This window comes from Giraffa tippelskirchi, chromosome 4, assembly GCF_054371585.1.
Source record: "Giraffa tippelskirchi isolate mGirTip1 chromosome 4, T2T-mGirTip1v1.2.pri, whole genome shotgun sequence".
In the NCBI taxonomy this organism is placed as follows: Eukaryota; Metazoa; Chordata; class Mammalia; order Artiodactyla; family Giraffidae; genus Giraffa; species Giraffa tippelskirchi.
This window is the reverse complement of record NC_137278.1, coordinates 149,845,410-149,872,326: the sequence shown is the minus strand read 5'-3', so window position 1 is coordinate 149,872,326 and position 26,917 is coordinate 149,845,410. Positions and strand designations below refer to the sequence as shown.

Sequence of the window (26,917 nt, the reverse complement as noted above, 5' to 3'; positions counted from 1 at the left end):
ACCGCTTGCCTCACAAAATTAAAGACCTAAAAATAACTTAAATAGTTCTTCTTCTCTTTCTTCTTCTTCTTCTTCTACTCAGTGCTTTTGAGCAAGAGCTAGAGCATTAAAGTCATGAGAAAAGAGTTTAACAAAAATTGCAGCTAGTTGCAAAATATGTCCTTGAAATAGTTTTTAAAAATCAAGACTTCTCATGCAGATATTATGTTAATACCACAGTCAAATAAAAAGTTTATTATTCAGTTTTCAACGTGTAACTAAATGCAAGACACATGGTGGAAAAACTCTTCCTCCAAATTTATCACACAGCAAGTATCATTTCCCTTAAAAAGAAAAAAACCGCCGTTATATTTAAATCATTTCAAAGTAGGCTTTAAAAGTTTTTTGAGTTTATGAGAACAATACAAACTGACCCAGAAAACTGGATGTGTCAGGGTACCATGAAGAGGATTTATGTTTATTACATGTAGTGATTACAGTTGGGGGAACTATAATTACCATTTTCTAAAGAAAGAGTCAAAGTTGTCAAACAAGTTAGTGTGTACATTTTTGGGAAAACAAATGCTTAACATGATAGAAAGTCTAGTCTAGTCCCTTGTTTTTATTCCCAACAACAAATCTAACTCAGAATGTCAAATTGAACTCTATTCCTCAATTTTCCCATCTGCAAAGTGAGGGGAAGTACTGTGTTGTCTCAGGGGGATATTATACTGCTTCCTCTCCAATCCTTAAAACCAAGCCTGAAATTAGAACTGTTTCCTGCTGAATGTGATTTGTAATCCAAGAGGTCTTGCAAGGGAACCACACTCTAAAATATCTCTCCTGTTACTGTGAATATTCCGAGGAACCCAAAGTGTATAAGTTATGTGGGGATCTCCCCGACTGTATCACCATGACTTGCTGTTATTCTATCAAGAACCCATGTAATCATGAGAAAGAGTCTGAGTGACAGTGTCATAGTGGAAATCCATAATCCCAACCAGTGAACAATAAAATTACACTGGCTCCTGTGATGTACACAGCGAAAGGGGAAGTAGATGGATTCTGGAGATACATTTTTCCCATTTAATGATTTTGCCCAAAGATGTTCATGCTTGAAATTTGAACCTATACTTTAGAATTCTGTACTCCTTTTGACCAAATTGAGCAAATTAAAGACACATTTATGGAGTCTCTCCTGTGCTCCAGTCACCAAGCTCTGAGGAATTAAAAACAGAAAACAAAAATGCAATAATACAGAGATAAACAAGATATAGTGTTTGCTCATAAGGAACTCATGTTATAATAGTTCGCCTCTGGAAACATTCAAGAAAGAATATTCTGTTTGTTTACCTGAGATCACTCAAAGTTTTCTCTCTCTCTCTCTTTTTTTTTTTTTTGGCTTCCCTAATGGCTCAGTGGTAAAGAGTCCGCCTGCAGTGCAAGAGACGGGTTCAATCTCGGGGTCAGGAAGATCCCCTGGAGGAAAAAATGGCAACCTGCTCTAGTAATATTCTTGCCTGAAAAATCCCATGGACAGAGGGTCCTGGCACCAAGAGTCAGACATGACGGAGCATATCAGTACAAACAACACCTGTTAGAAAAAGTGAAGGTATTCAATTTAGCTAAGCATTCAGTTAGCTAAGATTTGAAACTTCTTTTTTTTGTTGAGAATCCTGGGAACACACTTCTCTCCCTATTTCTTCCTCTAGAAGTATTGTACTTTTGCTTCAAAATGTGAAAATACTGTCAGTTGGTTTTGTATGTATACACAGCGCATGACACATAAGCAAAATGCACAATATAAACCTGCCCCCTTTAGCTGAAAACAAAACTGATTCCAATTTTCAGTAGACTTCAGAGATGTGAAATGGGCACTCATCATTTCAAACATGACTTAGGTCTGTGGACAAGTTGTTGAAGACCCACCACTCCTGCCTGGTAAATGCAGAAGAAAAGAACTCAGGGTTTTGATGCTTAATGTCTTCTTTGCTCCTTTCGCTCCTGTTAAAACTTGTTGTTCTTACACATGCAGACAGTCATCCATCTTGCCAATACAGATATACTTCTACCAGATTATTGGCCACAGTGCATAGTACATGGATAAGTAGAATATAGATGTCTAATCTGGATCATGTAAAAATCAATATTTAATTTTTGACTTATATGTGGCGTGTGTGTGTGTGTGTGCATGCTCAGTTGTGTCCAACTCTTTGCAACCCTATGGACTGTAGCCCACAAGGCTCTTCTGTCCATGAGATTCTCCAGGCAGGAATACTGGAGTGGGTTGCCATTTCCTTCTCCAGGGTATCTTCCCTACTCAAGGAGCAAACTTGCGTCTCTTATGCTTCTTAGTAATCATAGTACTCTATGCAAAAATAAATACATAAATTGACTTTTTGAAAGAAACTAGAAACAATCTGACTGGAACTAGGTGAATGCTCCTTCTTAAAAAAAAAAATTTCACTCCATTTGTTTGTCAAAAATCAAGAAAAAAATATTTAACTTAAAAATGGCAGCCTCCAGAAATGCCAGTATTGTTGGAAAGGGATGATTTCTTGAGTAATTCACAGGCAGATTAAGCTCACTTTATTGGAAGGTTCTTTAAAGCTGGAATTTCTGAAGAGGTCTAAAATTAATATGTCTCACATACAGATCCTTGTCAGTTCAGAAACCTTCTTAAGATGATGTAGAAGAAAAGATGAAAATAATAAACGAGACAGTCTCCTGGTTTTTTCAGTTTTTCTTGGTTCCTGTTAGATCAGAAACCTCACAGGGGCTCCCTTCCTAATGTTATTTCAGTATAAGTATTTCCATGTCCATGTCCAGCTGGAAGCAGACACTGTGGACCGTGTGAAAATTCAGCAGGGACACACAAAATTAGCCCTTAGGTTTTGAACCTTAAAAAGGCTTGGGTCAGGGCTGAGTTTTTTCAGAATTATTTACAAGTCCCTTAAGATCAGCAGTGTCACTCTCCAACAGGGTGTCCTTAACCCCAAACTTCTATTTTTCACATTCAACCCAGCCTTGTACTCTCTTTCTCTCCTGCCTCTGACCCACTGATTCTCCAGAGCAAAGGTTTTTTTAAGGACTTAGATATATTTTAAATGCAACAGAAGAAATACAAAAGCCTAGATGAACCCGTTCATGGAAATATCTGATATGGCAATCTCTATGTAGTTTGCATAATTTCAAGGAACAACAGAGTGGATGAGAAATATAAGAACACTTTAAGATCGATTTGGATAGAAAGCAAAATCAAAGCAAGCATTTACTAAAATTTCATAAAATCGTATTTTAGTATGATTCATCAATATATGTAGTCCTCAGCTTCCCAACAGGCTGGCTTCAAAAAGTTTTTTGTAAGCTGTTTTTCTGCATCTGAAAAGTCATTTCTCTTATAAACAATGTTCTAAATTATCAGTTATTGAGCTTTGTGTTATGGACCCTTTTGAGAATATCCTAAAAGCTGTGGACCAACCTCCTAGGTAACTCAGTGATAAAGAATCTGCCTGCAATGTAGGAGATGTGGGTTCAATCCCCAGGTCAGGAAGATCCTCTGGAGAAGGAAATGGCAACCCACTCCAGTATTCTTGCCTGGGAAATCCCATGGACAGAGAAGCCTAGTGGGCTACAGTCCATGGGGTCTCAAAGAGTTGGGCATGACTTAGCAACTAAACCAGCACCATCGAAAGCTGTGGACACACTTCCTAGAAAAATTCTCATATGCATGTGTACTCTAATTTTTCATACATGTTCAGTAATTTCATGGATCTAATTAAGGACTTCTTTTCTCAGGCACCAGGGTATCTCAAAAATCCATAACCAATGGATGAACTAAGTGGACTTTTGTGCTCTGGTCTGGAGATAGAGCCAGTATTTCTAACAATTTATTAAACAATACACTAGTAATTATGTCTTTGGAGACTAGCACACCAGATTAGCATCCCTGGCAGCTGCAACAATTAAGCTACAAGGTAGCATGATAGCATGATTGTATTCTTACCTCATCAGGGTGCAGGCCATAATTTTTGGTTGTACAGGGTTGAGTAGGAGGGGTGTATGTTTCAAGGGGCAGATATTGGCCTTACTTCTGAAGGACTCATTGTTCTTTGAGAAGGTCCTAGAGCATTTGTGCAGCAATTTAGTTATTTATAAAGAATGGTGCCTGAGGTTGGGGTCAAACTACTTACAATAAGCATGTTATAAAACTCTTTTCTTAGAGTTCCCCAAGAGAAAAGAAGGATTGTGTCCATATAAAAAAACTTGTACATGGATGTTCATAGAGGTTTTCTTTTTAATAGTCAAAAACTGCTTAGTAGTAAAATATATATATATATATATATATATATATATATATATATATATATACACACACTTACCCTATCCCAGCAGTCCAGTACCTATGTGTTTACCTAAGAGAAATGAAGACTCATGTTCACACACAGATGTTTACATGAACATTTAAAGCAGCTCTGTTCATCATCTAAGCAAAAAAAACAACCCAAATATCCTTCAACAGGTAATGGATAAACAAACTGTACATCCAAACAATGAAATACACACTTCAGTTCAGTTCAGACCTTCAGTCTTGTCCGACTCTTTGTGACCCCATGGACTGCAGCACACCAGGCCTCCCTGTCCATCACCAACTCCCAGAGTTTATTCAAACACATGTCCATTGAGTCAGTGATGTCATCCAACCTTCTCATCCTCTGTCGTCCCTTTCTCCTCCCGTCTTCAATCTTTCCCAGCATCAGGGTCTTTTCAAATGAGTCAGTTCTTTGGATCAGGTGGCCAAAGTATTGGAGTTTCAGCTTCAGCATCAGACCTTCCAATGAATATTCAGGACTGATTTCCTTCAGGATGGACTGGTTGGATCTCCTTGCAGTCCAAGGGACTCTGAAGATTCTCCAACATCACATTTCAAAAGCATCAATTCTTCAGTGCTCAGCTTTCTTTATATTCCAACTCTCACATCCATACATGACTACTGGAAAAACCATAGCCTTGACTAGATGGACCTTTGTCGGCAAAGTAATGTCTCTGCTTTTTAATATACTGTCTAGGTTTGTCATAACTTTTCTTCCTAGGGGCAAATATCTTTTAATTTCATGGCTGCAGTCACCATCTGCAGTGATTTTGGAGCCCCCAAAAATAAAGTCTGCCACTGTTTCCACTGTTTCCCCATCTATTTGCCATGAAGTGATGGGACCAGATGCCATGATCTTAGTTTTCTGAATGCTGAGTTTTAAGCCAACTTCTTCACTCTCCTCTTTCACTTTCATCAAGAGACTCTTTAGTTCCTCTTCACTTTATGCATAAGAGTGGTATCTGCATATCTAAGGTTATTGATTTTTCTCCTGGCAATCTTGATTCCAGCTTGTGCTTCCTCCAGCCCAGTGTTTCTCATGATGTACTCTGCATATAAGTTAAATAAGCAGGGTGACCAGTATACAGACTTGACGTACTCCTTTCCTGATTTGGAACCAGTCTGTTGTTCCATGTCCAGTTCTAACTGTTGCTTTTTGACCTGCATACAGATTTATCAGGAGGCAGGTCAGGTGGTCTGGTATTCCCATTTCTTTAAGAATTTTCCACAGTTTGTTGTGATCCACACAGTCAAAGGCTTTGGCATAGTCAATAAAGCAGATGGTTTTCTGGAACTCTCTTGCTTTTTCAATGATCCAGTGGATGTTGGCAATTTGATCTCTGGTTCCTCTGTCTTTTCTAAATCCAGCTTGAACATCTGGAAGTTCATTGTTCACGTACTGATGAAGCCTGGCTTGGAGGATTTTGAGCATTACTTTGCTACCGTGTGAGATGAGTACAATTGTGTAGTAGTTTGAGCATTCTTTGACATTGCCTTTCCTTGGGATTGGGATGAAATCTGACCTTTTCCAGTCCTGTGGCCACTGCTGCGTTTTCCAAGTTTGCTGGCATATTGAGTTTGCTGGGAGCACTTTCACAGCATCAACTTTTAGGATTTGAAATAGCTCAGCTGGAATTCCATCACCTCCCCTAGGTTTGTTCATAGTGACGCTTCCTAAGGCCCACTTGACTTCACATTCCAGGATGTCTGGCTTTAGGTGAGTGATCACACCATCATGATTATCTGGGTCATGAAGATCTTTTTTGTATATTTCTTCTGTGTATTCTTGCCACCTCTTCTTAATATATTCTGCTTCTACTCAGTCGTGTCTGACTCTTTGCAACGCCACAGACTGCGGCACGCCAGGCCTCCCTGTCCATCACCAACTCCCAGAGTTTATTCAAACTCATGTCAGTATGTCATCCAACCATCTCATCCTCTGTCATCCCCTTCTCCTCCTATCTTCAATCTTTCCTAGCATCAGAGTCTCTTCAAATGAGTCAGCTCTTCGCATCAGGTGGCCAAAGTATTGGAGTTTCAGCTTCAGCATCAGTCCTTCCAGTGAATATTCAGGACTGATTTCCTTTAGGATGGACTGGTTGGATCTCCTTGCAGTCTAAGGGACTCTCAAGAGTCTTCTCCAACACCACAGTTCAAAAGAATCAATTCTTCAGTGTTCAGCTTTCTTTATAGTCCAACTCTCACATCCATACATGACTACTGGAAAAACCACAGCCTTGACTAGACAGACCTTTGTCGGCAAAGTAATGTCTCTGCTTTTTAATATGCTGTCTAGGTTGGTCATAACTTTTCTTACAAGGAGCAAGGATCTTTTAATTTCATGGCTGTAGTCACCATTTGCGGTGATTTTGGAGCCCCGAAAAATAAAGTCTGCCACTGTTTCCACTGTTTCCCCATCTCTTTGCCATGAAGTGATGGGACCAGATGCCATGATCTTAGTTTTCTGAATGTTGAATTTTAAGCCAGCTTTTTCAATCTCCTCTTTCACTTTCATTGAAAGGCTCTTTAGCTTTCTTCGCATTCTGCCATAAGGGTGGTATCATCTGCATATCTGAGGTTATTGACATTTTTCCTGGCCATCTTGATTCCATCTTATGCTTCATCCAGCCCAGAATTTTGCATGATGTAATCTGTATATAAGTTAAATAAGTGGGGTGACAATAAACAGCCTTGATGTACTCCTTTCCTGGTTTGGAATCAGTCTGTTGTTGCGTGTCCAGTTCTAACTGTTGCTTCTTGACCTGCACATAGATTTCCAGGAGGCTGGTCAGGTGGTGTGGTATTCCCATCCCTTTAAGAATTTTCCAGTTTGTTGTGATCCTCACAGACAAAGCACATCAGTAAGCAAACTAAATAACAAGCAGAGGTAATAAGTAGTCAAACTCTATCACTTTCTAATTCTTTTACTACATTTTGCTGTCATCATGTTCTTGAACTTATTTATGTCCTTTGTGCCTGCTCAGAGAAAGTATCATATAATAGCACTGTTGCACCTCCATTTCCCACTCACCTTCATTGATGACACTCTGGTAGCTTGGAGCCAGCCATGGGAGGAGCACTAACACTGTAGAGAAATTGACAGCTGCTACAAATCGATGTTTGGATTTCTGTGGGCTTTTTGGAGAACTGATTGTTGATATTTACCAGCACATCACTGCACACCTCCCTCTCAGGATGACCAGATGTCCTTTCAGTGAAATGCTGGAGCTTTGAGCAATTATTTAAACCCTCAAGCATGTCTATCTTTGTCTTTAATGTGTTATTTTATGAATAGAAATTAAAATTAACTTGTCCAGAACTGATGACAAGGAAATGATTCTTGTCTATGGACATGCAAATGACCTCTGTCCAGGAGAGAGACAACCTTCCCATGTGTGGAAAGTTGGGGGTCCATTTGCAAGTTGACTTCAATATTCCTGATCATAAATGTGTTTGTTCTTTGGATTTGCCTTTGAATGAATGTATTTTCTGGATCCCTTATTTAATTAATGATATAAATTATTTTTATATGTCTTTATTTTGCATTTACATGAGAATCCAGTTTTAGCTTTTTTTGAAAAATATCTTTACCAGCATATGGTTTTGTCTGCAGCACTTGACTGCCTTTAAAATCCCTTGCTTTGAATATCTTTTTCCAGTAAGATTATTCACACTCAGGTTTCTCTGCTACCCAGTTTTCCCAGAAGCATTAAATACTCTGTACTTGGAATAATGTACTCATGGATGATACCACAGTGCAACCAAAGAGACTTTGCTGTTGTAGCTCTGAGATGAAATTTCAGGAAATGCTAGTTCTGCAGGAGTGATAAGATGGGATTTTGTGCAAATAGCCAGCGTTAAGCTTGAGGGAGCTCTGGGTATCTGTCTTTGATTCCAATAAAAGACACAGCAGGGAAGGGAGCCCTGCTTGATGTAATTGTATTTTGTGATAACTTGAGAGACGTCTTGATCAAGTTTCCCATAGTATCTCATGGGAAACAGTATGTTAACAATTGACTTGCGGGCTTCTTTCATTAACATAACATTAACTAAAAAGCAAGTGACCTTTTAAAAATTTCTTTTCTTTGGAATATTAACAAAGTTCTCATTCAGATACTACTTTCGCCTCTATTTATTTTTTTTTTTTTTATCCTTGTAGTTAACATCCCTTAGATCAGACATTTGGCATTCTGACATTTGCTGCACCAAGAACTACTTACAAAATAACTTCCCCTTCTTTTGCTCTTTTATTTAACAGTTATGTGAACTGTTGTTTCACCATTTATTGGGATCAGTTCTCCAAACATTAATCCTAAAAACATAGCAGTCACACATCGGCATTTTTATTTACATTTTTTTTTCTTTTTGTTGCCAGTTACTTCATGTGTATTCATGTATATGTTTTTTGGTTGTTTGTTTTTTAACAATATTAAGAAAATTGTAGTTTATGTGGAGACACTTGATAACTGGCACTTTATCAAACTAAACATGGAATCCCAAACGTTTGTTGCTGATGATGCATAGTTTACTTAATTTCTCTTGCAAATATACTTTTTATTTAATATTTCACTCTGCTCCCTAGAGAAGCCAGACTAGATACAACATTTTTTATTAATATAATCTCACAAAAAAGCCCCAAGTTATATTTTCTTGGCCTATAGCAATAATATATTAGATATTGTGATTTTCAAAATTGTATAATCTGGTAGTCCAAAGAAGGAATAATAGTATTTGTTCTGTTAGAATTGCTTCGGGAGTTTATAGGCGGGGCCACTGTAGTCAATTTTTAGATAAGAGAGTTAATATGTTTTCATTCAATTTAGATAAGATTCCCTTCTAAAATATATGTCATGAAACTTAGACAGTGCCAACTTTTCAAAGAAAATCCAATTTATTAAACACCCTTGTAGTCATAACTGATGAGTAATTGTTACTCTGAAATGAATAATCAAATGAGTTTTAATGTTACCTTATTAGTATTACCAAGGAAACTCTACTGAGATGATTAATAGCTACTTGTTTCATGCATTTCTACTGTTCCGAGGAGACCAAGTTCTTTGAGTATAGGTGAAACTACATTCAAATTCTGCCCTTAGATTTTTGATGTTAGGCTACTTAAACTTTCTCAACTCTCTGTTTCTTCATCTAGTAAAATAGGAATGATATCTACCTCTCAGGTTTTTGTTTTTGTTGTTATTTGTATGTTTTTGTTTGGAGTTTCTTTTGAGACTGAAGATAATATTTATGAGGCTGTAACACAGAATCTGGAAAAGTTATAATAATTATTATAAAAATTTAATGTTCTTATAGTTTTATGGGATTTGAGGCATCAGTGGATTTTCCATGTTAAAAAATTAAAAACAGAGGTATACATTTTAATACATTCTGCCCCCAAGAGAGAACAAATCCATAAAACTTATTCCTATTTGGAAGAAGGGTGTAGAATAATAAATAAGTCTAGGTCGTGACTAAATTTCCTTGGGATCCTAGGGAAATTTGCTCAAGAGAGGCTCCAAGCTAGATTGGATTTCTTGGTAAAGATTTAGTACTCAGAGCTCCCAGGGATTCCCAAAGTCCTTCCTAACCTCTATGAGGCCAATTAAAGAAGCATTTGTGAGAGTTAATCCTTTTTAAAACAGAAGTCTGTTTAAAGGCATAAAGCAGACAAAAACGAGATTGTAGCACAGTCCTTTCTCACCTGCCTTTCCAAGTCCTTACCCTGGAGGCAGGAACCTCTATGTAGCTGCAGTTGCTGTTCTTGATATAGGGGTATAGGGACAATAATGTATTGGAATGAGCAATTATCAGAGATTTTAGCCACCTGGTTGTGCCAGGCCCCAAAATTACAGGTTCATTTGTTGTTGTTGTTTGGTCGCTAAGTCATATCTGACTCTTTGTAACCCTATGGACTATAGCCCATGGGGTTTCCCAGGCAAGAAGACTGGAGTGGCTTGCCTTTTCTTTCTCCAGGGGATCTTCCTGACCCAGAGATCAAACCTGTTTCTCCTGCGTTGGCAGGTGGATTCTGGAAAGCACCAAAAAGCAAGATCTGAATTCTACTAGAATCCTGAGATAAGTAGAAATCTGTGGTTGCAAAGGCTGCAGGAGAGAGCTTTATGCATGGCTTCAGTCTGGCCAGTTTTTAACTCCTGATAGATGTGTGGTGATGGGTGACACCAACAGCTATGTAAATTTGTAAACGCTTTATCCCTCTCTCTTTCTTTTTATTTTTTTACATTTTCAGAGACATGCCTTTGTTATATGTTCACCTGGCACAAGAGCTTCAGACCTTTGTTATATTCATCTAGAAAGAGAAATTTGAAGTTTGCAGAGCACTAATTTACATGGTTGGCTAAGACTTTATTAACATTCCTCAGTCCATGCTTATATCCAAGATATCTTATTATTTCAATTAATAAAAAGACAAAAATAGCAATCAATATAAGCAATGGCACATTATGGGAAGTGAGCATTTCAAAGATCAGTATAAGACTAATCATGTACTTTAATCTTATATTAAAAATAGTTGCTGATTCAAAGATTCTACTATTGAGTTGTTTATGTAAATAACTACCTTTCATATGCAAATCCTAAGACGATTCTCATTTTCCCAAAAGAAAAGCTAAAATAACTTAGAGATAAATACAGTTGCTATCTGGTTCCTGCATTGGAGGCTGAATAGTGCCTAGCTGACTTCATTTGTCCAGTCATCGTTTTAATACAAATTTAACTGAGGAGCCAACACCTTGGATACTTTGCTTGTAGGAGTTTTCAGCCCTCACTGTGCATATAGATTGATGGGGAAGAAGGAAAAAGCCGGAATCAGTGTGATAGCTGTAGGAGGGTTAACCCTGGTACAGAGGCTAACACCTGTAGTCCACAGAGTGGCACACGTCAGGTATTTGGTAGGGTAAGTGGAGAGGCGGATAGGTGTTCACTTTGGCTGGTACAGCCTAGCAGCTGAAAGCTGGACAGGAGACTAGTTCTTTCACCCAAAGTCACATGGAGATAAAGCCCCAAGCTCCAAATGAAGAAGTGACAAGCGATTAAGCACAAGAGGCTATCAAGAAGAGAGGTGGGTTACTGGCGGAAGTCAACAAAAAAATCCAGCTGGGTGGGCTGGGCTAACTTGGTTGCTCTAGAGAAGTAGAGAAAGAAGAGAGGATTCTGGGCTCTGAAAACCTCAAGAACATGGAGATCGTTCTGGACACACAAGAAACAGGTTTGGAGCAGCAAGACGAGTTCTGAAGCCTACCATGTGGTAGATTTGATTCTGCTGAGCCAGACCCCATTGTGCTAAAACAGAACTCTAGCTCAGGTAAACCTGAACTTACAGGGAAGAACTTTAAGGCAGAGTCAAAGGAGTTTAATAGCATGAAGTCAGGATGTTTTTGTTTTTAAACAATTTCTGTGTCTGACAGTTATGTAGTTAAGTGTCAATCTTATTTTGCTTTCAGTCAACTGAGAGAATTTGTCTACCAGACTTCCAGACAGTCCTTTTTTTGTAAAATTTTTGTTGTATTTCACAAGTGTAAAAATTACTGACTGTAGGAAACCAGTATCCAACCAATCCCTGTATGTCTTCTCTTGCTATGTCTCTATAAATAAAGGGCTTCCCAGGTGGTGCTAATGGTAAAGAATTCACCTGCCAATGCAGGAAACACGAGAGACACAGGTTCTATTCCTGGGTTGGGATCCCCTGGAATAGAAAATAGCAACCCATTCCAGTGTTCTTGTCTGGAAAATCCCATGAGGGGCCTAGCAGGCTACAGTCCATGGGTTGCAAAGAGTCGGACATGACTGAGCACACATATTCTGTGTATAACAATCATTCTAATGAGAGAATCATTTTTTGCCTTCTGGGGAGAAGTTCTGATTCAGAGGCCATCTGAAAGAAATCCCAAATTATTCATTTTTAATGGTCACATTTGCTTTGATGTTAAGTGCTTTGCTAGGAATCATCAGTTCTTTCCACCAGGATTATGATTTTTAGAGGCAAAAATCATAGTTTTCTTAAAATTTGTAAAATTTTTAATGAGAACATTTTATTAGCTTTGTTTTCACCTTCTGGCCAATGAAATTGCTAATGCTTTGTTCATCTTAAAGCTAAGATGATGTTGATATTTGTTGAAGCAGATATGTAGATATATAGAGAAGATTTTCTGTGGATGAGCCATCTAAGAAGACAAAAATTGCAGATAGAAATCATGTAGAGTACAGTTATCCTTCATTTTACATGTAGATAGATAGACCTGAATATTCATTGGAAGGACTGATGCTGAAGCTGAAACTCTAATACTTTGGCCACCTGATGCGAAGAACTGACCTATTTGAAAAGACCCTGATCCTGGGAAAGATTGAAGGCGTGAGGAGAAGGGGACAACAGAGGATGAGATGGTTGGATAGCATCACCAACCCAGTGAACATGAATTTCAGTAAACTCCGGAAGTTGGTGATGGACAGGGAGGCCTGGAGTGCTGCAATCCATGGGATCTCAAAGAGTCGGACACGACTGAGCAACTGAACTGAACTGAGGATAGAAATAATAGTATGGACTTATTGTACAACAAATATTGACTCCTCTTCCAGTGTGGTATAGTATCTTCCAGTTCCCGTTGACATGGAGCTCAGTTATGGACTTTTGCCAATGGAATGTAGGCAGAAGTAATAAGGTCTAAGTTCTGACCTAAGAGGCATTATGTTCTTTCATTCATCTCTCTTGCATTTCTGCTTTTTGTCTCAGACACCTGCTGTACCACAAGGGATGAGAAATTACAGAGCAGACTTAGACCCAAGCCATAGATTAAACCAAGCCAATCCCAGCCTCAATGAGCTGAATTCCAGGTAAGCCTGTGTGTGCATGCATGCTAAGTCACTTCATTTATGTCCAGCTCTGCAACCCTATGGACTGTAGCCCATTAGGCTCCTCTGTCCATGGGATTATCCCGGCAAGAATACTGGAATGGGTTGCCATGCCCTCTTCCAGGGGATCTTCCTGACCCAGTGATCAAACTCCCGTCTCTTGTGTCTCCTGCACTGGCAGGCAGGTTCTTTACCACTAGCACCACTTGGGAAGCCCCAGGTAAGCCCTAACCCACCATACACAGGAGGGCAAGAAATAATTGTATTGGTTTTGCCTCCAAGTTGTGGAGTAGTTTAACAGCATTGTTGTAGAAATAGCTTATTGATTATGTATTACATATTATTAGCATAGCTTATTCTCTGTACATGTTATGTATAAATTTGTATTTCATTTAATTACTGAAATAAGAAAATAGTTTATTTTTATGATCTGAAGAACTGAAGTTGTAAAATTTTCAGTTTGGCACACACCATAATAGTAATTGACAAGTATTGTAAAAAGGCAATTGCTTATACTCAGATAGCAAGTACTTTATTCAGAGCAAAGTTTTCAGGTCTATGAGTATAACATCAGGAAGAAATGAAATTCCAGCCAGAAAAGAGGGTGATAAAGAATTAGAAAGGCAGATGAAAAATATATAAAGATATGTCTGTAGGAGATGAGTCAGCATACCTTGAGGTAGGGTTGATTACCAAGTCCAGTGCTTAATAAGTCAAAATTCAATCTTAATCCCTTCATCTTCAAAATTTTCTACTTACTCTAAACTCAAAGAATTTTATAGCCATAAAGGATCTTTGGAATCAGTGGAAACATTTTAGTTCAGTCAATCATCTTAGAAATAAGGAAACTGAAGACAAAATGAGAAATCACACCATATCAAATGAGAAAAAAATTTCAATCTTGACTAATTAATTATAAATCCATAAGTAAATCTTCTGATTAAAAATATAATCTTTCTTTCTACTATATCACACCATCTCATTATCAATTTGTATGAAAGTATTCTTTTGTTGACAGTTTTTTGTCTTCTATTTATTTGGGACTGTTCTTTTGTAGTTAGAGTATTCTGTTATATAATTAAGATAAAGTAGCTATAAGATAGTTTTTATACAGATTTACAATGAAATTATATACAATGCTTTACATACCATTTAAATCAAAGGTCCTTAATTTTCACTACATATGAGGATCCCCCAGACAGCTTTATAAAATACTGGTACCTGGTCTCATCCTGTAAGATTTTGATTTAAATTGCCTGGGGCATAGTCTAGGAACTGAGATTGCTAAAAACTGCTATAAAGAACTATAAACAGATTTTTTTTCATTTTTTCTTTTTAGGTTTTATTCTTATATAAATGAATACCTATCATATTAAATAGAAACACTAAATGCTATAAATTTCCCTCTACAGCACTTTAGCTACACCCCATGATTATGACATGTAGAATATTCATTTAAAAAAAGTTTAACTAAGAACTATTTATTATGGCAAAAAACTTTACTTTTCATTGATTTATAACTGTAGTAAATATTGGGCTGGGCAAACCAAAATTGCCTTTGCATTTAAAATGTCTCCTTTTGCTGCAAACTGTACATATTAAATAAACACAATATGTATGTGATATAAAATATAATAGAAATAATTCACGTATAAAATTTATGTGAAAATAATTATTACAAAACACTATTCTGAGAACTAAATTCCATCAAGCTTTATTTTGAACAGAAGTTTGACTCTCACAAGTACATCTGTTCTTAAAATAATGAATGAGATTCCTTCTGAAAAGAGAGAGTTTTAGAGTCCCAAGTTTCTTTGAATGTTTCTTGCATTCCAACAGTTGATTCATTTGAAATTTGAATCAACCTTAAAAGAACTCATATCTGATTTCAGAATATGAAGGTGGACAAAAATTAACTCCAGCCCGTGGAGAAAGGTACTTAAATGCTTCCCAGAAGCACAGATAAGGATGGACCTCATTTTGGAGGGGGAGGTAGAAAACTGAACCTGTTTGCACATGGAGTCTGAGTATGGGGGGACGTGAAGGGTTCTACTTTTAGAACCTTAGTGAGAGACAGTAAGGATGTAAGCTTCCAGCTTGTGGTGTTCAAAAAACCTTCTTGTAATCTGAAGCCTTCTTCTCCTAAGTCATTTTCTGGTAACTGGATCATTCTCATAATTTTAGCCATAATCTTTTTCTGTCTTGAGGGTCTGAACTTTTCTTTCTTTACTTCTTTTGCTAGAGAAGTCATTTCCTCCTTTGAGATTGAGTTGGTTGTCTTCAACTCTCCATATGTGTCAGCCAGCCTCTGGATTTTTGAAGACTCTTTCTCTAGGCTGAAATCTTCTAAATATCACTTAGCATTTAAATATGCCTTTTTAACAGAACTAAACATGCCAAAAAATTGATGCTTCACCTGAATCAGTACAGCCAGTGTTTGTGCAGCTCAAAATTTCCTTTCCCATAAAATCAGTTTCTAACCTAATGCATAAGTCTGAACAAATACAAAAGACCCACCAAAAAGCCAAAGACAGAAACACACACCACTGACTCCCATTGGAGACTACTGTGGACAAGGCCTGGTCTCATGTCGTCTGGCAGCAGCTCTGCTACAACTTCTCGCGATTTCCCCAGAATCAGCTGAAAGCCAAGTTCCATAATGGCTCACACTCCGTCTGTGCACTGAAGTCCGCCACAGAGTTCCACAGGGTTGTCGTGGTTCCCACAGTCTACAGTAACTGCCAAGAACCCTGCAGTGTTCCACCTGGAACCCAGTCACATCTGGCAGATTCAGCTGTCTACCAGTAGAACTGGTCAAAGTGAAAGATGAATATAATTTTTTGCCATAGTGGCCTCTCTTTCTCTATTTAATTTTTTCAATTATGAAAATTTTTATTAAATTCAATTTTCTACTATGAAATTTACATCTAAAATGTACAATTGGATGACCTTTGACAGGCTGCACTTGTAAAAGCAACACTCCAAATCTAAATTAGAATATGTTCATCACTCTAGAAATTTCTTGTGCCTCCTTCCCTTCCCTGTGCTTCATTATCCCTCCCCAGAAGCAATTGTGACTTCTATCACCATATAATGTTGAACATTCTTAAACTTCCCATAAATGATATCATGTAGAATGCAATCTTTTGTGTCTGACTTCTTTCACTCAATACAGTGCTTTTGAATTTCATCTCTGTCATTGAGTGGAACAGTGGTTCATTCATTTTAGTTTCCTAGTATGTGATTGTATATTCAATATTTTTTTTTATTTTCCTGTTAATGATTCCATGGACTATATAGTCCATGGGGTCGCAAGAGTTGGACACGACTGAGCAACTTTCACTTTTCACTTTAAGTTTCCATTTGTCCTAGGAAAATACCTAGGAATGGAGATAGATGTTTGTGTAAGAAACTGCTAGTTTTTCAAATTGGTTGTATCATTGTACACTATTATCTATAGTACATGAGGCTTACATTTGCTCTGCATCCTCACCAACCACTTTTTGCAGGTCTCTTTTGAAATGTTTTCCATTTCTAATATGTGTGAAAGGGTCCTAGTGTTTTTAATTTGCCCTTATGTGCCTATTGGCCATCATATAAATTCTTGTATAAAAGACATCTTTGCATTGTTTTTTAAAAAAATATTTAATGTATTTGTGTTATTCTCATTGATTTACAGAAGTTCTTTATATATCCCAGTCCTAACGGACTGTGTCAGATATTTGAAATGAAAATGTATACTTCCAACCCATGGCTTGCAGCTTCATTTTCTAAATGGTCTTTTGATATATGGGAGGTTTTAACTTCAGTGAAATCCAGTTGAACACTGTTTCCCTTTAATGGTTAGTGCCTCTGTGTCCTCTCTTAGAAATCCTTATCTACCTTCAAAGTCATGAAAGTATTCCCCTACCTTTTTTCTTCTGGATGTTTTATAATTTTAATTTTTGCATTTCACTTTGAATTGATTTTTATGTGGTGTAATATAGGAGTCAAGGCTTATTGACTCTTCTCTCTTGATTATGAGTCACATTTTCCTACTTATTTGCATGTCTAGTAATTTTTTGTAATACACTGGATGTTGTGGTGATACATTGTAGAGAATCTGGATTGATTGTTGTCCTTTAATCAGTGTCATGATGAGTTACCATGTTAAGTCAGTTCTTTTGGCCAGGCTTGTATTTTATTTGTTTTCTTGTTAGTATATGTGTACATATGTTACTTTTTGTCTTTGCTCCTAGGGGATGGCCCTTACTCTTCAAATGTGAACTTCCTGGGGTCTCAATAGAATGTCAGACGTGTTCCATCTCTTATCAGCCCACGCACCAAGCCGGCACCCACATGCCCCAGATCTGTTTCTCTCTTATGTCTCTCTCATGACTGAGTTAATGCAGAGCCTGGCCATACTAATTTCTGGAAACAGATAATGCAAACATAGGAATTCACAAAACTCAGTGGAACCGAAGTGGTGATGAAATTAAAGACCCAAATATTCTTATCTAATTCCATTGGTAAATCACTTGAAATACCCTTAGCTTTTTCTTAATATGGGATCCTGGGATGATTTATCTCCTTTCAATTAAAAAAAACACACACACTAATCCTTAATTTAGACACTTAAAAATAATGTAACATTCCTCACAGATTAAGATATTACTTCCATATCTTTACTATTTTATGCAAAAACCTTATTTTTATCAATTAAAATGTAATTTACAAGAGCACCATTGGTGAAATTCAGCTTATGGCTTTTAGCTCTGCGATGGCCATCTCCAATGCCTCATGGGGTTTTGCCCTAAAATGTATGTGGCCCCACCCTTGGACCAGTACCTGCAGGAAACTTCAAGGTGGACTTCAGCCCCCACTCCCCAGCCTACCGCACATTTTCCCTCTCTTGTGCTTTGTCCCATAAACTCCACGAGCCTCTGCAGCCCATTTCTACCTCCTTAGCTCAAGGTGACCACAGTGCTCAGCCTGGGCTCCACTCCGGTGTTCCTGTCTCTGCAGAGTGCCCCCACCTGAGAGCGAGGCCACACTTGGTGTGCTTCCACTCTCAAGGACCTTAGTCTGGGGCTAGAACTGGACTAGAACTGGCAACGGTCATGGCATATGTTTTGTCTAATTTTGTATTTGTGAATTATAGGTGGAATTATGTGTTCTTGTATGATGAGGCCAGCCAGGATGACTGTTGGCTTGCTCTCTGTACATCCCTGCTGGACTGGTCCCTACTTCACCTACACCGTACTCGAATGACTAACATTCTCCCTTCTTCATTGAGCCTAATCAGTAAATACCTACATATTTGCCCTTCCCTCTGCCCCCAGTTAGTAATTGTGCTAACCTTTAGATCAGAATGGCTCACCTTTGACCATTTAATGACAAGAAAACCTCTGCCCCTTGAAGGTACTTAGCTGGATGAGCTAAGAGGGCTGTGCTCTCTGATGGTTTCCATGGTAACCGATGAACCAATCTGTTGTCAATAAGTCAATTCTCCCCTACAACCGATAGTCTCCCTGTCCAACCCTCTCACCCCCAACCCTGGTCAAGCGCGAAGACTGCTGCCGCCTTGTCTTGTCTGCCATCTAATGTCCATAATAGAGTGAGCATCTAATGTTTCAGGACCCATTTGCTTTAGATGTGCTGTGCCTAGTCCCTCAGTCATGTCCGACTCTTTGCAACCCCATGCACTATAGTTCACTAGATTCCTCTGGCCATGGAGATTCTCCAGGCAAGAATATTGGACTGGGTTGCCATGCCCTCCTCCAGGGGACCTTCCCAACCCAGGGATCAAACCCAGATCTCCTGTATTGCAAGCAGATTCTTTACCATCTGAGCCACCAAGGAAGCCCAGATCTCTTGTCTATTAAACCATTCGCTAACTCTGGGTTCTTCAGCCTTTTGACGCTATGCATGTACAGAACTTACAGGCCCGTGGGATGCAGCCCAACAGTCCCCCACCCCTAAATTCATATGCTGAAGACCTAAACCCCAGCACCACAAAATGTAACTTCATTTGAAAATAAGGTTGTAGCAGGTGTAATTAAAGATGTCACACTGAAGTAGGATGTCTAACGTCCTTTAAAAAAGGAAACCTGGAGATGGACAGGCACACAGGGAGAAAGACATATGAAGATAAAGGCAGAGATCTGCAAGCCAATAAATGCCAGAGACTGCCAGGAAACTATGAGGAGGCATCAAGGGAGGCCTGGAACAGGTCTTTCTCTTACAGCCCTCAGAAGGAACCAGCCCTGACAACACCTTGGACCTTGGACGTCTGGCCTCCAGATTGTGAGACAACAGTTTCTATTGTTTAAACCACCCAGACTGTGGTGCTTTATGATGGCAGACCTGGCAACTAGTACACTGTTGTAGGAAACTAAGTCTGGCACCAGTAAGTCTGCCCTCGGTGAAATTTCTGGACTGCTTGTGGGCCGCTTCCTCCAGGGCACTCTGGGTGGGGTCCTGCACCCACTCCCCCAGCTTCAGCTCTGCTTTCAGGCTCTGGAGCTCCTGCAACAGCTTCTGGTCATCATGGAAGAGTTTTAAATATACCAGAGCCCCGTTTCAAAGAAATTCTGCCTTAATTGGTCTGGTATGAGACCTGAGAGTCCATTTCTTTTTAATGTTTCCCAGGTGATTTTAATGTGCAGTCAGGGTGGAAAACCCCAACTTTAAGCCTTTCAGCACAAGTCAGCTGCTGGATTTCATTGCAAGCTGGCTTTGTTTTAGGTTTAGACATGTACCTATTTTCACAGCAGGTGAAATATATTTATTAATACTGTTCATTAAAATAATGTATTGGCTTTAAAAGATAAAGTAGTACAGAATTATTTCATTTATTTAAAGGAAGAAGTTAAACACAAGATAGGTGACAAATATTGAGTTTTTCCCATGTTCTAGGCATTGATCTTGACATAAGTAAGTAAGTGTTAGTAGCTCAGTCATGTCCAACTCTTTGCAACTCTGTGGACTGTAGCCCACCAGGCTCCTCTGTCCATGGAATTCTCCAGGCAAGAACACTGAAGTGGCTTGCCATTCCCTTCTCCAGGGAATCCTCCTGACCCAGGGATTGAACCTGGGTCTCCTGCATTGCAGGCAGATTCTTTGTAATCTGAGTCACCAGGCAGATGCAGTAATAAGCTAGGCAGCTATGAGCCTCAGAAAGCTTAAAGTATAGGGGTGGAGGCAAACAATAAACAGAAAAACAAATAATAAAGCTAATTTATATATAAAATAAATGGGAAAGAGTAGCTGGAGCACAGAGAGGAAACTTTAAAAAGAAGATCAGGGATTGTATCTTGGAGGAGGTGGCATTTACACTTGGACCTGAATGAAGAGAAAGAATCAGCTTTAAGAGGATCTGGGACACCACATTCCTAGCAAAGGCATAGCATGTGGAAAGATCCTGAGGAGAGAACAGACATAGCTTATTCAGGAATCAGAAAGGGGGACTTTCTTGGTGGGCCAGTGGCTAAGACTTCATGCTTCCAGTTCAGGGGGCCCAAGTTCAATCCTTGATCGGGGAGCTACATCCCACATGCTGCTACTAAGAGCTCACATGCTGTAATGAAGATCGAAGATCCCACACGCCACAACCAAGACCTGGGGCAGTCAAATAAAAGATAATTTTTTTAAAAAGACATTTTAAGGAAAGAATCAGCAAGAAGGCTGGTATGACTGCAACATACCAAAACAAGAGCTTTATAATTCACATTTATAATCCATATCAGGTGAAGATTTATAAGCCAGTGTGGTATGCAAAATGGTCCCACAAAGATGTCCACACCCTATAATCTGAAACCCTTGAATATGGCAAAAAGGACTTTGCAGCTGTAATCAAGTTTACAGGCCTAATGAGAGAGTATTCTCCATGATCCAGGTGGGTCCAATATAATCACATAAGCCTCTAAAAATAGAACTTTTTATTCCCAGCTGGTGTTAAGTGAAGCGTGAAGCAGAAGGGAAATCAGAGAGACTGAAAGCCAGCTGAGGTGAGCAGCGTGGTAGAGAGCACTGGCAGCCACAACGTAAAGGAGGCTCCCAGCTGACAACCAGGAAAGAAATGGGGACGTCACCCTCAGCCTCGAGGAGTGAGAGTCTATCCCCAGCCTGAGTGAGCCGGGAAGTGACTTCTCCCCCAAGACTCCAGATAAGGGCCCAGGCTAACCACCATCTTGATTTCACCTTGTGCAACCTGGAGCCAAGGAATCAGTCAGACCCACAGGACTTCTGACTTACAGAAGTGAGAGGTAATAAATGTGTGCATTGTATTTAAACAGCTAAGTCTGTGGTTCTTTCTTGTGGCAGCAATAGAAAACCATTATAGCCAGACATCAAGTTGTTGTTTGTTTCATTTGTTTGGGGTTAACTGAGTCAGTTATTCATCTGTTTTAATCACTATGCAACTGATTTAGCTACAGGTTGAATATGTCAAATATTGAACCAAAATGGTCTTTCTTCAGCAACAATACTGTAGACATAAAAGTGATCCAGTTATTTTGCTCCCTTAGACCAGTTTTTGCCTATATTTGTAACTGGCAGTTTTTATAATCTCTGCTTTAATTTTTCACCCATAAATTTATATTTATGCTTGACTTGGCACTGGCTCAATTTCTATAATAATTGGAGATGATTAAAAGGGAAGTGTTAAGTAAATGCTGAGTGGTTATTATCATAAAACAGATGTAGACATTGTCTCCTAGTACTGGTAGGAATGTCTGTGGGCTTTTTCTTTTTTACTTTTGAAATTAAATGGTCATAAAATAGCTTTGCTTCAGGCAAGAAAATGTAAGAATGTGAAAATAAAGGCATATAGTCTTTGGAAATAAAATTGGATTTCACCATTATTTTCACCTCTCATTCTTCATTGCCTAACAAAGGAGAATTTGAAAGTTGAAAATAATTCTTTCCTTATTTGTTAAACCATCATGATTGTTGGGAGAGGATATACCACGTAGAACATGTTTTCTTGTGAAAAACAATTTTGAAAAGTCAGTTTGTCAAAGGTGGGCCTAATGTTTGTTGAAGAGCTCTCAGCTTCTTAGGAGAAATACACTTCTTTCTCCGCAGGCAAATTCAGTTCTCTGACAAATTATCTTGTATTTTTTTTTTTTTTTTCTCTCTCAAGTCTTTGGTCATAACTTTGGTGAAGCAAAATTCAGAATCCTGCCTGGTCCCTTCATAAATTTAGGCTGATTCAAGCTCTGTGAGAGTAGGATACTACAGATAATTAAGAAAGCCAGCAAAGTTATATTTCCGTGGAGAATAATGTGATTGGCTTTATATTTAGATACAAAAAGGGGGAGGAGATATTGAGAAGCAGCTTTGCTTTCCAGTTGGTGCTTCTCACATCACAATCCAAGAGGAGCATTAGCAAGCCCGCAGGGACAGTCAGGGTTCCAGCAACATAAAAACAAGTGTGATGCCAGGACTGGACTATTCTCATATTCAAAGAACCAACAGTGAGATTCCTCGAAGTAAATCCTTTTTTAGCCTTCAGAAAGCCACTGATAGAGTCAGCTTCAGGGTATGGGGATATTTGGAGAACAATAGGTTATTTTCTTAAGCTGAAACTCCCCAATAGCCTTGAGTTCCTAATGTGATGCTAGGCTGTAGGAGGCTATCTGAAGTGTTTAAGAAGAAATTTAAAGGCTCATGTGTTGTATTCTTTTGTTCAATAAATATTAAGTACCTACTATGTGCCGGGCACTTCTGTAGTCTTTGGAGATAATGATGAGCAAAACAAAACCTTCATCCTTAGAAAACTTACAAATAAATCAATTCATAAATACAAAAGATAATTTCAGTGGCAATAGGTGCTATGAGGAAAAAATGAAGAAAGGTACTGGGCCAGAGAGTGAATGCAACGGGCGTGGATCACTGTTTGCTGAGTGGCTTTCCCTCAGAAAGTGACATTTAACAAAGACCTGCATGATGAAGAGGAGAAATTCAAATATAGAGCTTGGGCAGAGCTTTCCAAGTAGACATACCCACAGGTGCAAGTGCCGTAAGATTACAATGAGCTTGGCATTTTCGAAGGACAGGAGTTGTGCTCGTGTATGGGTAACGGCAGGGAGCCTGAGAATTTAGTATTTGAGAATGAAAAGGAAACTGGGAACTAGATTATCTGAAACTTGTGGTTCTTCATTAAAAAGTTTCTTTTATTCTAAACGTCATAGGAAGTCATAGAGGGATATTAAATAAGGAGATTTAAAATCCAATTATCTTTTGTAAAAGATCTTTCTAACCGTTGTTTGCAGAATAGGTTGTAGAAAGATTGTCAGAAAACAATTGTAAGGAAGTAGAATGTTACAGTAATTCCAGTAAGAGATTATAGGGTCTTGGACAAGGGTGACTGTGTTAGAACTAATATTAATATTATGTGCTGCTTTGACATCTGCTAAAATCATAAGGGCATCAAATTGCCTAACCACAAGGTCCCCCTCCCTCTGCCCCATGGATAAAACCCCCTAGCCAAACAACCCTCCTTATCAAGCAGACTGGGTGCAGTTCCTGCTGATCCCTGAGTAGCAAATTTTGGTTCTTCAGCAGCACTCAGGATTGTTCAAACAGGACAACCACATAATCTTGCAGGAACCAGAGGACACCTCATTATCTCGCTACTGCAAAGCTTGTCTCTCTCAGCTTCTGCTTGTTCATGCTCTTCCCAAGTACTCTTTGGCCCTTGCATAGTGTATGTATGGCCCTGGGCTGTATGTATCAATATATGTGATTAACAAACTGCTGTCAGTTTCCTCTGTCCAGCTGAATGTGTTTGGCCATCCTCATAATCAAAGGCTGGAAATCCTTCCCTCACCAATGAAATAAAGTGGGAGCGAATAAACAGTGATAACACTGCAGGTAGTAAAAAGTGGAGGTAATGAAAATTCATCATACGTACTTTGGATGTTAACTAATAAGATTAACAGATGGGTTTGGATATGACTCTTAGGGATTTTTTCCAGCTTTATTAAGATATAATTGACATATAACATTGTATACATTTAAGATGTACAATATGATGATTTGATACATATGTATTTTGTGAAATGCTTACCAAAATAAGGTTAGTTAACATATGCTTCACCTCATGTAGTTACCATTTTGTTTTTGTTGTTGTGGAGAGAATATTAAAGCTCCACTCAAAAAGTAACTTTCAAGTATTGGGTGACCAAAAAGTTCATTTGGGTTTTTCTGTAACATATAGTGGAGAAAGCCAAGCGAACTTCTTGGCCAACCCAATATATAGTGCAGTATTGTTAACTACAGTCTCCATGATCTATACTAGATCCCCAGAACTTATTAATCTTACAGATGAAAGTTTGTGCCCTTTGACCAGCATCTCCCTACTTACCCCATCTCGCAGCTCCTGACAACCAGCATCCTACTCTCTGTTTCTATGAATTGATGCTTTTAGATTCTGTATATACATGGCATCATATAGTATTTGTCTTTCTCTATCTGACTTATTTTATTAGCATAATGCCTTCCAGGTTCATCTATGTTGTCACAAATGGCAGAATTTTCCTTCTGTAAAAGGAAGGATGATAGGCAAAGGTTATTTTCATGTTTTGACTATTACAAATAATGCTGCAGTAAACATGAGGGTGTAGCTATCTCTTCTATAAAGTGGTATTGTTTTCTTTTTTTTTTAATAAATTTATTTATTTTAGTTGGGGGCTAATTACTTTACATTATTGTAGTGGTTTTTGCCATACAATGACATGAATCAGCCATGGGTTTACATGTGTTCCCCATCCTGAACCCCCCTCCCACCTCCCTTCCCATCCCATCCCTCTGGGTCATCCCATTGCCCCAGCCCTGAGCATTTGTCTCATGCATCAAACCTGGAATGGTGTTCTGTTTCACATATGGTAATATATATGTTTCAATGCTATTCTCTCAGAACGTCCCACCCTCACCTTCTCCCTCAGAGTCCATAAGACTGTTCTATGCATCTGTGTCTCTTATTCTGTCTCGCATATAGGGGTATTGTTTTCTTTGGATGTATTCCCCAAAGTGTAATTGATCATATGGTTGTTCCTTATAGAATCACATGGAAGATCCTTGCCAACATTGTCGTCTCATCTTTTTGACGACAGCTATGATGATAGGCATGAAGTGATATCTCATTGTGGTTTTGATTTGCATTTCCCCTCCAATAAGTGATGTTGAGCACCTTTTCATGTAACATGACCATTTGTAAGTCTTCTTTGGACAAACGTCTGTTTATATCCTTTTTCCATTTTTAATTGATAATGTGGTGTTTTGCTATTGAGTTGCATGAGTTCTTTTTATATCTTGGATGCTATGCTATGCTATGCTAAGTCGCTTCAGTCGTGTCCGACTCTGTGCGACCCCATAGATGGCAGCTCACCAGGCTCCGCCGTCCCTAGGATTCTCCAGGCAAGAATACTGGAGTGGGTTGCCATTTCTTTCTCCAGTGCATGAAAGGGAAAAGTGAAAGTGAAGTCGCTCAGTCGTGTCCGACTCTAGCGACCCCATGGACTGTAGCCTACCAGGCTCCTCCGTCCATGGGATATTAACCCCTTACCAGATATGTGGTTTGCAAATATTTTCCCATTTCATAGGTTGTCATTAAATTGTGTATCTGTGTTCTCTTGTAACTCTGATCATATTTAAAACAATTATTTGTGGCTGATTCATGTTGATGTTTGTCAGAAAACAGCAAAATTCTGTAAAGCAATTATCCTTCAATTAAAAAATAATTAAAAAAAAGTGGAATCCAAAAGTGGAATCATATTGCACATACTGTAGTGTAGCTTTCTACATTTGCCTGGCATATTATGAACACATTCCATGTCCTTACATGGAAATCTACTTCATTTCATAATGCTTTGAATACATGGAGTAAATACTCCATAGATTGAATGTACCAAAATTTAGTTTCCAATTTTTAGCTATCAGAATCACAAGCAGTGTTGCATGGTAAATTTATATATCAATGCATAATAGTGCAAGTATTTCTATAGGACCAGTTCTTACAGGAAGAATTGCTGGGTCAATGTGTTCTCTTATATGGTGAATACAAAGATATTAGAAGCAGCAACTACAGCCAGATTGCTCCTGCCTCTCCAGGCTCCAGCACCTGAGAAGAGGAATTTATGATACACATCCAGAGAAGGGGGTTACCCTACTGATATGGTATGGGAGTCCCTATAAGCCTTCCTGCCCAGAACTCATCTCTTTGACCTAGCTGTGCAAAAGCCTGGAATTCCCAGGATGAAACAATGTCCTCAGTAGGCTTCTGCATCCTCTCTTCACTGGAGTGATAACCTTACTGATTTGGGAGTGGCAATATCCTCTCTGGCTGAAATATTGCAGGAATTTACATATCTCATATAATCAGCACATCTTTTCATTTCAACATTTGATGAGACTCTTTATAAAATTTTAGTCTAGTTTCTGACCTTGTGATATTAGGAGACTAGATACATTTGCTTTTCTAAACCTGAGGATGTTGTGACACCTAAGAATCATTCTCAACATTATATTTTTCCCAGTATATAACAGCGTGATATTTTATATATAGTGGGCTTCTTTGGGGCTTCCCAGGTGGCGCTAGAGGTAAAGAACATACCTGCCAATGCAGAAGACATAAGAGACGCAGATTCGATTCCTGGATCAGGAAGATCCCCTGGAGGAGGGAATGGCAACTCAGTCCAGTATTCTTGCCTGGAGAATCCC

The 26,917-nt window shown here is 38.7% G+C and overlaps 1 long non-coding RNA gene across 3 annotated transcripts in view; it reads left to right on the top strand.

Annotated features, from left to right (window-relative positions):
* LOC145545141 (uncharacterized) overlaps positions 1–26,917 on the top strand; it is a 523,562-nt gene that overhangs the window by 360,089 nt on the left and 136,556 nt on the right. Inside the window, exons 8-9 of one of the 3 annotated variants that reach the window (XR_014081898.1) lie at positions 1,399–1,560; positions 10,370–13,146. This is a non-coding gene — a long non-coding RNA (uncharacterized LOC145545141). Of the gene's footprint in view, positions 1–1,398; positions 1,561–10,321; positions 13,196–26,917 lie in introns of those variants that run through there. The other 2 variants (XR_014081900.1, XR_014081899.1) reach the window with 2 other exon arrangements.